We start from the raw sequence: 12,822 nt of genomic DNA, 5'->3' as shown, positions 1-12,822 counted from the left end.
ACAATATTGGCATTGTTGAATTAGATTTTCATAATGGAAAGCTAGGACTGATGGTTTGGCTAGCTAAACCAGCACGTCTGTTTGTTTGGTTACCACGTCAACTACTGTAGCTATCTAGTAAACTTGCTAGCTACTTCAGTGGATGTTGAACACATTTCTACCGGCAAATTATCACGTGTTTAAATTATAGCCATGGTATAAAAGGGATAATCAACTCGGGGCTCTATGCATTCCCTGGAAAATAATGCAACACGTGGAAGATCAGTTCCACTCCACTAGCGCGTCGTTCATTATTTTCCATAGAACGCATAGCCCCTCATTGATTATCCCTAACATAAAGCCTGCTACAAGAAGTTGGTCATTATTAGTGGATGTGCATCGTTCTAAATTGGAAAAAAACTAAACATGCATTTTCATATTGCAAAAAGGCAGGTTAAACTAGTTAAAGTAATAAAATAATTAGTGGTTCTTTATAATTGTGAAAGGCTTATGTGTACTGACCTTTTAATTGTGAAACAAAGCTTATTTACATAATGTTTTAAAAGAGGTATGTATCGTGAATTGCTTGTAAGTTCTAAAAAAAATAATTGCGACGGTTTTTAGGACATATCGCCCACCCCTAATGACTCAACACAGTTTTTGATGCTCCAGTCTCTTTAGATTTCTAGGGTTGTTCCATGTCATTTCAGCAAGCTAAGCTGAATGTACCGGACACCCATGCATACCCCACAAGACATGCCACCAGAGGTCTCTTCACAGTCCTTGGCAGCAGCTACAGTGAGGGGAAAAAAGTATTTGATCCCCTGCTGATTTTGTACGTTTGCCCACTGACAAAGAAATAATCAGTCTATAATTTTAATGGTAGGTTTATTTGAACAGTGAGAGACAGAATAACAACAAAAAAATCCAGAAAAACGCATGTCAAAAATGTTATAAATTGATTTGCATTTTGATGAGGGAAATAAGTATTTGACCCCCTCTCAATCAGAAAGATTTCTGGCTCCCAGGTGTCTTTTATACAGGTAAAGAGCTGAGATTAGGAGCACACTCTTAAAGGGAGTGCTCCTAATCTCAGTTTGTTACCTGTATAAAAGACACCTGTCCACAGAAGCAATCAATCAATCAGATTCCAAACTCTCCACCATGGCCAAGACCAAAGAGCTCTCCAAGGATGTCAGGGACAAGATTGTAGACCTACACAAGGCTGACCTAGGGTCAGATTGCTTGCTCTTACTTAGATCCATGGTTGTCTTATCATATCAAAGACTGAAACTGGCTTGGGCCTTTTGTTTCTATCTTCAAATGCAGTGAAAAGAGCCGGGGTTGAACAGAGTTTAAACTAAACATGAGTGTTTTTGCAAGATAAGGATTGATTGATTGTAGTACTCTGAACTTAATGAAAGTCGAATTTAGTCGCCCTCGGAGACAAAGGAAGTGGGCGGAGCAATAAAATAGCGGGAAACTGAAGAGGGGACTATATAAGATGGAGGGAGAGAGTAAGAGGGGGTTCCAATCTGCAGATTGACCTGGCTTTGTTAAATTAAAAATAAAGTCATTCTTGATGCAACAAAAACTCTGTAAGACCTTTGATTTTTAATAAGGTATAGTGGTTATTTTCCACAACAAGAACTACACGGGAGGATCTTGTCAATGATCTCAAGGCAGCTGGGACCAAAGTCACCAAGAAAACAATTGGTAACACACTACGCCGTGAAGGACTGAAATCCTGCAGCGCCAGCAAGGTCCCCCTGCTCAAGAAAGCACATATACAGGCCCGTCTGAAGTTTGCCAATGAACATCTGAATGATTCAGAGGAGAACTGGGTGAAAGTGTTGTGGTCAGATGAGACCAAAATTGAGCTCTTTAGCATCAACTCAACTTGCCGTGTTTGGAGGAGGAGGAATGCTGCCTATGACCCCAAGAACACCATCCCCACCGTCAAACATGGAGGTGGAAACATTATGCTTTGGGGGTGTTTTTCTGCTAAGGGGACAGGACAACTTCACCGCATCAAAGGGACGATGGACGGGGCCATGTACCGTCAAATCTTGGGTGAGAACCTCCTTCTCTCAGCCAGGGCATTGAAAATGGGTCGTGGATGGGTATTCCAGTGTGACAATGACCCAAAACACACGGCCAAGACAACAAAGGAGTGGCTCAAGAAGAGGCACACTAAGGTCCTGGAGTGGCCTAGACAGTCTCCAGACCTTAATCCCATAGAACATCTGTGGAGGGAGCTGAAGGTTCGAGTTGCCGAACATCAGCCTCGAAACCTTTAATGACTTGGAGAAGATCTGCAAAGAGGAGTGGAACAAAATCCCTCCTGAGATGTGTGCAAACCTGGTGGCCAACTGCAAGAAACGTCTGACCTTTTTGATTGCCAACAAGGGTTTTGCCACCAAGTACTAAGTCATGTTTTGCAGAGGGGTCAAACACTTATTTCCCTCATTAAAATGCAAATCAATTTATAACATTTTTGACATGCGTTTTTCTGGATTTTTTTGTTGTGATTCTGTCTCTCACTGTTCAAATAAACCTACCATTAAAATTATAGACTGATCATGTCTTTGTCAGTGGGCAAACGTACAAAATCAGCAGAATCAAATACTTTTTACCCTCACTGTATGTACTGTATGTATGGGGGAAAAAAGTATTTAGTCAGCCACCAATTGTGCAAGTTCTCCCACTTAAAAAGATGAGAGAGGCCTGTAATTTTCATCATAGGTACACGTCAACTATGACAGACCAATTGAGATTTTTTTTCTCCAGAAAATCACATTGTATGATTTTTAAGTAATTCATTTGCAATTTATTGCATGACATAAGTATTTGATCACCTACCAACCAGTAAGAATTCTGGCTCTCACAGACCTGTTAGTTTTTCTTTAAGAAGCCCTCCTGTTCTCCACTCATTACCTGTATTAACTGCACCTGTCTGAACTCGTTACCTGTATAAAATACACCTGTCCACACACTCAAACAGACTCCAAACTCTCCACAATGGCCAAGACCAGAGAGCTGTATAAGGACATCAGGGATAAAATTGTAAACCTGTACAAGGCTGGGATGGGCTACAGGACAATAGGCAAGCAGCTTGTTGAGAAGGCAACAACTGTTGGCAAAATTATTAGAAAATGGAAGAAGTTCAAGATGACGGTCAATCACCCTCGGTCTGGGGCTCCATGCAAGATCTCACCTCGTGGGGCATCAATGATCATGAGGAAGGTGAGGGATCAGCCCAGAACTACACAGCAGGACCTGGTCAATGACCTGAAGAGAGCTGGGACCACAGTCTCAAAGAAAACCATTAGTAACACACTACGCCGTCATGGATTAAAATCCTCCAGCGCACCCAAGGGCCCCCAGCTCAAGCCAGCGCATGTCCAGGCCCGTCTGAAGTTTGCCAATGACCATCTGGATGATCCAGAGGAGGATTGGGAGAAGGTCATGTGGTCTGATGAGACAAAAATAGAGCTTTTTGGTCTAAACTCCACTCGCCGTGTTTGGAGGAAGAAGGATGAGTACAACCCCAATAACACCATCCCAACCGTGAAGCATGGAGGTGGAAACATAATTCTTGCTTTTCTGCAAAGGGGACAGGACGACTGCACCGTATTGGATGGATGGGTCCATGTATCGCGAGATCTTGGCCAACAACCTCCTTCCCTCAGTAAGAGCATTGAAGATGGGTCGTGGCTGGGTCTTCCAGCATGACAACGACCCGAAACACACAGCCAGGGCAACTAAGGAGTGGCTCCGTAAGAAGCATCTCAAGGTCCTGGAGTGGCCTAGCCAGTCTCCAGACCTGAACCCAATAGATAATCTTTGGTGGGAGCTGAAAGTCCGTATTGCCCAGCGACAGCCCCGAAACCTGAAGGATCTGGAGAAGGTCTGTATGGAGGAGTGGACCAAAATCCCTGTTGCAGTGTGTGCAAACCTGGTCAAGACCTACAGGAAACGTATGATCTCTGTAATTGCAAACAAAGGTTTCTGTACCAAATATTAAGTTCTGCTTTTCTGATGTATCAAATACTTATGTCATGCAAAAAAATGCAAATTAATTACTTAAAAATCATACAATGTGATTTTCTGGATTTTTGTTTTAGACAAAGTAAAAAAAAATATTCTTAGAATAGCCTAATTGACAAGTAACTGCTATGCTTTCAAGATCTCCCCTGAACACTGAATAATTTAACCTTACAAATAGATAAACATCTTAGTTACCTCGCCCACCTTAGCCATTTGATCCCTGGTTCATTGAATGGGGGAATTAATTTATGAAGAAATAAAATGCATTTGGTGTTAACTGTAATGTTACAGGGTTGCCACCATCCTCCAGGAGAGCTACTGGGTGTGCAGGCTTTTGCTCCAGCCCTGCTCAAAGACACCACATTGTAAAAACTCAGCTGCTCAACAGGACCTTGATAAGCTGACTGGTGTGTTTGAGCAGGGTTTGATCAAAAGCCTGCACACCCAGTATCTCCAGATGGAGGGTTGACGGACCACGTGTTTGTGTGTGTGTGTGTGTGTGTGTGTGTGTGTGTGTTACAGTAGCCTATCAGTGCAGTATTTTACTTTGGGGGTGGGGTTAAGGGCCTTGCTCAAGGCCACAACGGCAGGAGATACTGTATATTATAATACATGGGACCAGAGACCAGCAGCCGTCCATTGTCAATACCAGTGATAATAATTAATGTTATTTTGGGAAGTGGTTCCTTGCATCATACAGCACAATTTTCAGTCACCTTTTTGGCCAATTGTCAGTGGTGGAAAAGGTACCCAATTGTCATACTTGAGTAAAAGTAAAGATTCCTTAATAAAAAATGACTCAAGTAAAAGTCACCCAGTAAAATACTAGTTGAGTGAAAGTCTAAAAGTATTTGGTTTTTTAAGGATCAAAAGTAAATGTAATTGCAAAAATATACTTATGTATCAAAAGTAAAAGTATACATTTCAAATTGCTTGTATTAAGCAAACCAAACGGCACAATGTATTTGTATTTTTAAATAATTTACGGATAGCCAGGGGCACACTACAACACGCAGACAGCATTTACAAATTAAGCATTTTTTGTTCGCCAGATCAGAGGCAGTATTTTTATTTATTAGGGATCCCCATTAGCTGCTGCCAAGGCAGCAGCTACTCTTCCTTGGGTCCAAACACATTAAGGCACTTACATTACATATAAAACTAAAGATAAAACAGTACAGCATATAACATTATTACACCGCTACATATCTACAATACAAAATGAATAATACCACCGTACAACAATATTACAATGTACGTATGTGTAGAGTGCGTGTGCTAACGCTGGTGTGCGTATGCCTGTCTGTAACTTTGTCTCTCTCTATTCACAGTCCCTGCTGTGGTGTATTTTTACCTGTTTCAAAAAAAATAAAATATTCCACTGCTTGCATCAGTTACCTGATGTGGAATAGAGTTCCATGTAGTCATGGCTCTATGTAATACTGTGTGCCTCCCATAATCTGTTCTGGATTTAGGGATTGTGAAGAGACCTCTGGTGACATGTCTTGTGGGGTATGTATGGGTGTCTGAGCTGTGTGCTAGTAGTTTAAACAGACAGCTTGGTACATTCAGCTTGTCAACACTTCTTACAAAAACAAGTAATGATGAAGTCAATCTCTCCTCCACTTTGAGCCAGGAGAGATTGACATTAATATTATTCATGTTACCGCTCCGTGTACATCCAAGGGCCAGCCGTGTTGCCCTGTTCTGAACCAATTGTAATATTCCTAAATCACTCTTTGTGGCACCTGACCAGACTACTCAACAGTAGTCCAGGTGCGACAAAACTAGGGCCTGTAGGATCTGCCTTGTTGATAGTGTTGTTAAGAAGGCAGAGCAGCGCTTTATTATGGACAGACTGTTCCCCATCTTAGCTACTGTTGTATCAATATGTTTTGACCGTGACAGTTTACAATCCAGGGTTACTCCAAGCAGTTTAGTCACCTCAACTTGCTCAATTTTCCACAGTAGGGACGCCCAGGGAAGTTCTCTTGAGAAGTGTGTGAATTGGGCCATTTTCCTTTCCTGCTAAGCATTCAAAATGTAACAAGTACTTTTGGGTATCAGGGAAAATGTATGGAGTAAAAAGTACATTCTTTTCTTTAGGAATGTAGTAAAGTAAAAGTTATCAAAAATACACTGCTCAAAAAAATATAGGGAACACTAAAATAACACATCCTAGATCTGAATGAATGAAATAATCTTATGAAATACTTTTTTCTTTACATAGTTGAATGTGCTGACAACAAAATCACACAAAAATTATCAATGGAAATCAAATGTATCAACCCATGGAGGTCTGGATTTGGAGTCACCCTCAAAATTAAAGTGGAAAACCACACTACAGGCTGATCCAACTTTGATGTAATGTCCTTAAAACAAGTCAAAATGAGGCTCAGTAGTGTGTGTGGCCTCCACGTGCCTGTATGACCTCCCTACAACGCCTTGGCATGCTCCTGATGAGGTGGCGGATGGTCTCCTGAGGGATCTCCTCCCAGACCTGGACTAAAGCATCCGCCAACTCCTGGACAGTCTGTGGTGCAACGTGGCGTTGGTGGATGGAGCGAGACATGATGTCCCAGATGTGCTCAATTGGATTCAGGTCTGGAGAACGGGCGGTCCATAGCATCAATGCCTTCCTCTTGCAAGAACTGCTGACACACTCCAGCCACATGAGGTCTAGCATTGTCTTGCATTAGGAGGAACCCAGGGCCAACCGCACCAGCATATGGTCTCACAAGGGGTCTGAGGATCTCATCTCGGTACCTAATGGCAGTCAGGCTACCTCTGGCGAGCACATGGAGGGCTGTGCGGCCCCCCAAAGAAATGCCACCGGTCATGCTGGAGGATGTTGCAGGCAGCAGAACGTTCTCCACGGCGTCTCCAGACTCTGTCACGTCTGTCACATGTGCTCAGTGTGAACCTGCTTTCATCTGTGAAGAGCACAGGGCGCCAGTGGCGAATTTGCCAATCTTGGTGTTCTCTGGCAAATGCCAAACGTCCTGCACGGTGTTGGGCTGTAAGCACAACCCCCACCTGTGGACGTCGGGCCCTCATACCACCATCATGGAGTCTTTTTCTGACCGTTTGAGCAGACATGCACATTTGTGGCCTGCTGGAGGTCATTTTGCAGGGCTCTGGCAGTGCTCCTCCTGCTCCTCCTTGCACAAAGGCGGAGGTAGCAGTCCTGCTGCTGGGTTGTTGCCCTCCTACGGCCTCCTCCACGTCTCCTGATGTACTGGCCTGTCTCCTGGTAGCGCCTCCATGCTCTGGACACTACGCTGACAGACACAGCAAACCTTCTTGCCACAGCTCGCATTGATGTGCCATCCTGGATGAGCTGCACTACCTGAGCCACTTGTGTGGGTTGTAGACTCCGTCTCATGCTACCACTAGAGTGAAAGCACCGCCAGCATTCAAAAGTGACCAAAACATCAGCCAGGAAGAATAGGAACTGAGAAGTGGTCTGTGGTCACCACCTGCAAAACCAGTCCTTTATTGGGGGTGTCTTGCTAATTGCCTATAATTTCCACCTGTTGTCTATTCCATTTGCACAACAGCATGTGACATTTATTGTCAATCAGTGTTGCTTCCTAAGTGGACAGTTTGATTTCACAGAAGTGTGATTGACTTGGAGTTACATTGTGTTGTTTAAGTGTTCCCTTAATTTTTTGGAGCAGTGTATAAATAGTACAGATACCCAAAAAAACGACTTAAGTAGTACCACTGCCGATGGTGTTATATACTACTTTTTTTTTTGGGGGGGGGGGGGAATTGACTTGAGCTTTCGGACAAGTAAAACATATGTCCTACTTGTCCAAAGGACAAGTGGCTAAAAAAGTTAATGTCAAGCCCTGGAGTTTATTTTTCAATTCCCAATGATGGAGACCACTGTGTTCTTGGAAACTTTCAACACTCAACAATTTTTTTTATACCCTTCCCCAGATATATGCCTCATAACAATTCTATCTCGGAGTTCCTTGGAATTCATGGTATAGTTTCTGCTCTGACATTCACTGTCAACTGTGGGACCTTATATAGACCAGTGTGTTTCTTTCTAAATCATGTCCAAACAATTGAATTGGCCACAGGTGGACTCCAATCCTCTTTCTTGAGGTGGAACGACCCTCTTTTATGTGTTGTCAGTCTGTGATGAGGCTTGGTGTAGATTCATGACCTGACTTCGACAGGAATGGACCGTTCAGACAGTACGGGGGAAGCAGGCAGCGGACAACCAGACGACTGGTGTCTAAACATAGTGGAACCCCTGGGAACGGAGGAGAAGCACTCTCATTATATAGTCACGTAGCTGTGGCTCACTACTACAGCGACTTACTACAACCAAGGTGTTTTTTCTTCAAATCAACCCAGTTCTGGTTTCCTACCGTAGGAGGTAACCAGGAAGGAAGTTGTGATCTAGACAGGAAGGAAGTTGTGATCCAGTTAGCTAACTGGCGGGGGTGTGGTGTCTTTTAATCTGCCGACCCGGTGCTGACCCCATCGTCTCCATGGTGACAGGTAGAGCAGAGGCGGCTGGCTTGCTGCATTCCACTGCCGGCATGTCTGCGCACGCTGCCACCGTTTCATAACCAGCACGGGGGGGGCAGTTGGTTGCCTGGAGACTGCCGCCAGAGAGCTCTCGCAGTGAAGAATCTCTCACACCATGCAAAGCCTGGTCACGGTGAAGTCTGACTAAGTTGTTCGTCCATTGTGTCCTTGTTAGGAACGTAAATTGTTGCTGACCTATTTTTAAAAAGTGTTTTTCTCCCCACCACATCAATTAAAGCGTTTTACTACGAACCGTCTGCAATCACATTTTCTGTTTGTGGTCAGAAGCCAGTTGGGATCCGTGACACGCTGTGCTCTCTTTCCTCTGCCTGGCCCTGCTCCACGGTGCAGCTAATTTCTGCTCCTCGGTAGTGGAGGTTCCATCCGGAGGTTGGAGGAGAAACTGCTGGCTCCCAGCCCTGCCAGCTGTTGGGCTGCTTGGCATGGGGAGTGAGGCTTCTGAACACCTCTGCTCTGTGTGGAAATAACAGATGGTGTGGACTCGTCCTGAGAACCCTAAAGAGCCTTTCCTGCTCCAGCCCAGAGGCACTCCCCCTGGCCAACACTGACACACCACAGTCAGGTCAAGGGCATGAAGAACCTAGGTTATATTTCATATATGGTTATGCATCAAATATATCAATGCTGGACCCTACTTTGTCACCAATCACCATGACTACAGATATGCGGCTCCATCACCTCTTTCACAGTGACTACTTCCTCATGCTCATGTTCTCATGCATCATCACACTGAATGAGTGCATTCTAGGTTTTCAATGGAGAACTCTCCCTCGTATTGTCAGTCTGTTTCTCTTTATATTCATGTGACCTCTACTTCAATGTTCAAGATCAAAGAACATAAACAAAATAAGCAAAAGGGGCAGAACAAGAGTTTCACAGTATTCTGCTTGCCATCGTTGAGTGTATGTTCCCAACTCTTTGATTTTATTTCCTGCTCTATTGTGGGCCCTCCCTTGGCCCTCAGCTATCCATCATGCATTGTTTGGTGCTCTTGCTAGCTTTGACCCCCCCCCCCATCCTGCTTCCACTCTGTGTGAAGGGGGTCTATGGGAAAGGCTCTCAAATCTACCTCTGTCTTGCTAATGTATTTAGACTCTGTTCACTGAGTGAGGGGATAGTCACAGATCAACCAAGAAATGTCTCCTCGCTGCACCAACCTCCTCCACCCCTCCCAGCACCTCCACTTTCACTCCCTTTCTCCTCCTCCTTCCAATTCTATGTGTTCTCTGCCTTTTATTTTGAGCTTCTTTACCCTCTTTCTTGTTAAAAAAAAAAAAATCCCGCTCCTTTCCTCCCTAATCTATCCACCCACTCTCATCCCTGTCAGTCTTGCTCTCCCTCTCCTCCCTCCCTCCCTCTCCTCCCTCTCCTCCCTCCCTCCCTCTCCTCCCTCTCCTCCCTCCCTCCCTCTCCTCCCTCTCTCTCTATGCACTGTGCTTTGGTGGGGATTTGGCGTGGCAGTAGCAGCTGTCTGACACGCTTCGCTCCTCGCTGGTGCAGTCGAATGCTCTCCAATCCTGAGGAGCCTCCTCCAAACCGCCCGTCTCTGGAGGGCTCTAGCCTGGCCACACTGCTCTGGCCCTGATCACTGACTGCGGGGAGGGAGGATGGGAGGGATGGAGAGAAATCAGTGGAGAACAAGACTGAAATGGAGGGATGTGTGCAGTAGAGTGGGTAGGGAAGTAGTCCGAGGACGAGAGGGGGAGAAAGATGGAGGCAAGAGGAGGAAAAGGAAGAGTAGGAGGAATCGATGAGGGGAATAAACAGGCGAGAGCGAGTTTGGCATCGTGTCCTCCTGGCTGAGAGTTATTCTGGCCCCGGCAGGTAAAGGTATAGATTGATGCCTCAGACAGCTGTCGTAAACGCATCTCGCTGTGATTTACTCCAGCCCACCCCCTGATATTAGGCTACGTTAATAATTCATGATTCATACTCGTCTAATCAGTTAATTATTAAATTAGAACCACCTGTAATGCCCTGCAATCAAAGCCCACTCGCTTCTCAATCGCCGCCTCAGAGAGGCTTGGAATTAAAGGAGAGTCACGACATGCACACAAACCTACTTGGCACTCCTTTCCTGAAAGCCATTTGGCTGCATCTCTATGCAGCATGTCACACAAACTCCATTCTCCTCCATGCGAGACCAGAGAGGGACTGTCCTTAGCTGTCAGTGGCTTCCATGTCATGTGTGTGGGCACAAGTTGTTTACCTGCTCTGGTTTATTGTTCTGATTTATTTCCCCCATCCTGCTGCTGAGATGCCTGGTGGCTCCGAGGCCAAATGGAAAAAGCAGGGCTGATGAGGTGCACTTCCTGTGTGAGCATGTCGCGAGCCAAAGCCCTGATTATCGCTCAATGGACCCCAGCAGCTGGCCTGTCCAGATAAAGATGTGGAAGAATGTGGATAAATATTTGGGTTTCTCTATGTGAGTGTGTGTGTGGTAGTCTTAAGGGCTTTACACAGTCTATGCAAACGGAGCCGGTGGATGTCGGCTTGTGTCGTGTTCCAAAAATCCAGCCGCACAAATGTACTTAGAACTACGTAGAGAGGTACATGAGGCTCAGTTGGGCTCCTCTGGTCTTCTATATCAGTTCCTAGGTAGCCTGGGAGTGTGTCACTTGTTTGTGCCTGGCGCTTCTGATGCCTGTCTCCATCTCTCCCAGCTCTCCCTCTCAGCTGTGATAATCACAGAATTTGGAGTACTTGGCAGAAGCTCAGCTGTGTGGGTTTTCTCTTCTGCATTTCTCCTCCCTGGGGACTTTATCATTCTACTTACTCTGCACAGCTGGAAAAATCCATTGTCAGTTTTTGTTGACTGCTTATTAAAGAGAATACCCCCCAAACAAATAAAAATTCAGATCTCATGGAGTGGATTTCACGGTGATGCCTCCGTCTTTGTGTGGTTTTGAAAAGCTCTCGCTCTCTCTCCCAGCGGTCAAACTCTCACGCCTGGGTGTGTGTGTGTGTGTGTATGAATGAAAATGGAATTCAAATAGTCTAGATATATGTAGACTGTCTCTCCTCTCCAATTTGAAAGGATTAATTTCAAAGGCAGAAACATACAATGCATTTCTCCAGGCCCTCACTGCATCATATGTCGTAGTTATGTGTTTTGTTGTCTGAGAGTTAAATCATAATGTCAGAGTGCGCCTCTCAGCCTTCTGTGATCATCTGCTCGAGCTAATAAGCCGATTAACCACACTGGAGAACAAGGGCCCACAGTCGCATGATTGTCTGCTTGGTTCATCTTGTGTATTAGGAATCCGTATTTGTGATGGTGTTTGAATTCCTTCAAGCTGTAGATAGACACACTGGGGTAGCGATGGGAGTGTGATTCATTTCAGCCCTCCCTTTCTGTGTGTTGTGAGCTCCTCTTCCTGCCCATAGCCAATCATATTGGAAGATTCTCTGACATTTTCTCCAGATAGGAACGGGGAGTGAACTGATCAGCTTTTGATGTGTCGGGGCATGTCAATGGAAAAGTGCTGGAGCCTTTTAGGTTGCTGTGCACCCCTTCTCCTCTACTTTTAACCCCATATTTGTCAGTTCAACTCTCTCCTCTGTTCACCCTGGAAAGCTCTGCATCTCTCCTCCTCCTCCCTCTGGTTTTCTCCCCATCTCTCTCTCCCCTCTCTCAGTCCAGCTGTTGTGTTAATAGATTCCCTGCTGCCCGGGAAGCAAAGTAATGAGATGCCAGTTGGAACCAAGACCCTTCGGCTTGTGGGAAATGTATTTCTCTAATTTCTCAACAACAACAAAAAAATCTCCATCAGACCGCAACCTCTTCCTCTCCAATTGGTACCCTCTCCTCTTGCTTCCTGTAGTCATTTTCACCTCCCTCGAAATTTGGACAACTCAAACTTTTGTATTCTTTCCCAAAATGAAAGTTATTTGCTCCCACATTTCTCACCCTCTTTTCTCTCCCCTCTCTCTCAGGCCCTCGGATGAAAGTTTAGAGTTTAATTGCTGGAGCGTTATCTTAATGAGGACTTGAAAGCAGGGAGCGGGGCTAGCGATAGGGGCCCATTGTGTGGCGGGGCTGGAGTCTGCAGCGCTGCTTGCCGTTATCTCCCTCTGCTTGGCTAGGCTTTGTTTGCCAAGGTACAGTATAAGGCAATACCAGACTGCCTCCTGCACTCTCACAGGCAGCCCAGGGTATTTGAGAAGCCCCAACCAATTTAGTTTTCTAGTTCTACACTTCAGAACTCTTCAAATACATTTTCC

At 45.2% G+C, this 12,822-nt stretch overlaps 1 protein-coding gene across 6 annotated transcripts in view; it reads left to right on the top strand.

Annotated features, from left to right (window-relative positions):
* The window catches only part of LOC121553513 (bifunctional heparan sulfate N-deacetylase/N-sulfotransferase 2), a 175,234-nt gene that overhangs the window by 46,803 nt on the left and 115,609 nt on the right, over positions 1-12,822 (top strand). Inside the window, exon 1 of one of the 6 annotated variants that reach the window (XM_041866664.2) lies at positions 12,597-12,699. The exons of the other annotated variants lie outside the window; for them this stretch is intronic. The gene's annotated coding sequence lies outside the window, so the exon portion shown is untranslated. Of the gene's footprint in view, positions 1-12,596; positions 12,700-12,822 lie in introns of those variants that run through there. 6 annotated transcript variants of the gene reach the window in all.

Source organism: Coregonus clupeaformis, chromosome 37 (assembly GCF_020615455.1).
Source record: "Coregonus clupeaformis isolate EN_2021a chromosome 37, ASM2061545v1, whole genome shotgun sequence".
In the NCBI taxonomy this organism is placed as follows: Eukaryota; Metazoa; Chordata; class Actinopteri; order Salmoniformes; family Salmonidae; genus Coregonus; species Coregonus clupeaformis.
The sequence above is the reverse complement of the archived record's forward strand: the minus strand, read 5'-3'. Positions and strand labels throughout refer to the sequence as shown.